Below are 2,082 nucleotides of genomic sequence, written 5' to 3'. Positions count from 1 at the left end.
ATTTTGGTCATTGACAGTAACATATGTGTTACCTCTGAAGTGTAGAAATCAGTTATTCTACAGATTATCTACACTGAGAAAAACTTTTTTTAGACTTATTTACACCCTTTAAATTAAACGTGAAAGATTGATGTGGTGCTAACTTAAAGAAAAAAATTGTTTTTTTCGCACAAATTTTTGAGTTGTACAACATTGAATTTGGAGAGATGGTTGCACTACTTTTTTACAGTGTAGCTAATGTGCAGATTAACTGTACTGTAAAAACTGTAATGTAATATTTCTCCGAATACAATGTTAACCTACCCAAAACATTGTGTGAAGAAACACTTTATTTTTGGAAAGCACCAAATCGAGCTTTTACTCATATACTCAATTTGAATGAGGAAATTTAAATCTAAATTATAATGGAATATTCTCACGGCATACTCTCGCTCCTTCACACCAAACGAGAGATGAAAATAAGATATTTGCTAGAACAATCGTAACGTTTCTGTACACTTAAATTAACATATTGTTATTTATTTTGTTTTCGGTATCTAAAAAATTAAGTTACTACAATCAAAAAATCAAAAAATTAATCTATAGAATCAGTCATAAATTGCTTTAAAATTATTATACGTAGACTCTAACAGTTTAAGATATTATTACAATTAAGGAAACTAACATAAAATCAATTATTTATTTTTATATATTTTAAAATCAAGTCAAACAATCATCAAATTAATTGATATAAAGAGACAAACAAACTTTGGAGCTTTAACAATACGAAAGCAGTTATAATGTCTACATGGTCTAAGTATTATGCGGAAAAAGCTTGAATCCATGTTTTAACAGTAATCAGTTAACCAGTAGATTAACTAGGTCGAGTACACATTAAGGACCTTAGCGTTAAAACACAAGCTATTTTATTTTGATACTTAAAACATACTTACATTATTTTTGAGCTGTCGGAATCGACTGTTGCAAATTATTTCTCTTGTTGGACTTTTAAACGCATGTTAGTTTCGGAATTTCCCAAGAAAAAGAAACAGGATGTGGTTTAAACTTATAAAAATTAAATTATAACTATGGTGTAATCTTCAAAGCTATAAAGGGTTTTCCGACATGATAAGAACGAGACACACAGCTTAGTTTTTCAACTACTGATAAACAAATATGAGGAAGGAAATGAAAATAACGAGAAGAGGATTTTCTCTTCCTGAAATTACAATAAAATTAATTAATAAAGAGAAAATTAATATTTTTCTTTTAACTAGTGTATTGTTTGAAAAAAAGTGATTTTTAATACATTAATATGAGTAAATTCATATTGAATAGGAAAGAGTTGAACTTTCAAGCATTTCTATAAAATTCTAACACACACTGTAAATAATTCCGGATTAAATTGCGGTAAAAAGTTCAGACGCTAAGAGTGCCGGTACTTTCACAGTTACTTTTTACTGTAAAATTCATATTCTTTAATAAAAAAGAAATTTGCTTCGTAAATCATTTACATTTCTATTTCTCGACTTATTGATTCATTTTGTCTCTGAACAAAGTGTAAAAAGTATTCTCAAATTGTAGAAAGGAAATTGTATTTGAAATAAGAGGTTTGCATAATTACATTCTTTTGCAACTTAACGTATTTTACATTAGAAAAACATGCGTTTAAGATGGCTAGTCATCTACTGTAAAAAATTACGTATCAAATTACGGTGAAATAGTACCGACACTCAGCATTCCAGTACTTTTTACCGCAAAATCCATTTTTACCGGAACACGTAACGGAAAAATAAATCTGATATACCGTAATTTTTACAGTAATTATTACCGTAAAATCACTGAATAACTCTAATAAAATTAATATTACAGTGAAACTTATTGTATAATATTTTACGGTAAAAATGGATTTTACGGATAATGCACCCAAATTACCGGTACTTTTTACCGTTATTTGATCTGGAATTTTTTACAGTGCAGTACGTTTTTAAATTCATTCAGCAAGTTTAGATGAAGAATAAAATAAAGTTGGTTAAATGCCTACAATCGTAGTAAATGGTCCATCGTCTTTTTTTTATTTATTTTTAAATGAAATTTTAAACT

The sequence above is a fragment of the Parasteatoda tepidariorum genome, chromosome 1 (genome assembly GCF_043381705.1).
Source record: "Parasteatoda tepidariorum isolate YZ-2023 chromosome 1, CAS_Ptep_4.0, whole genome shotgun sequence".
NCBI classification, from domain to species: domain Eukaryota; kingdom Metazoa; phylum Arthropoda; class Arachnida; order Araneae; family Theridiidae; genus Parasteatoda; species Parasteatoda tepidariorum.
The sequence above is the reverse complement of the archived record's forward strand: the minus strand, read 5'-3'. Positions refer to the sequence as shown.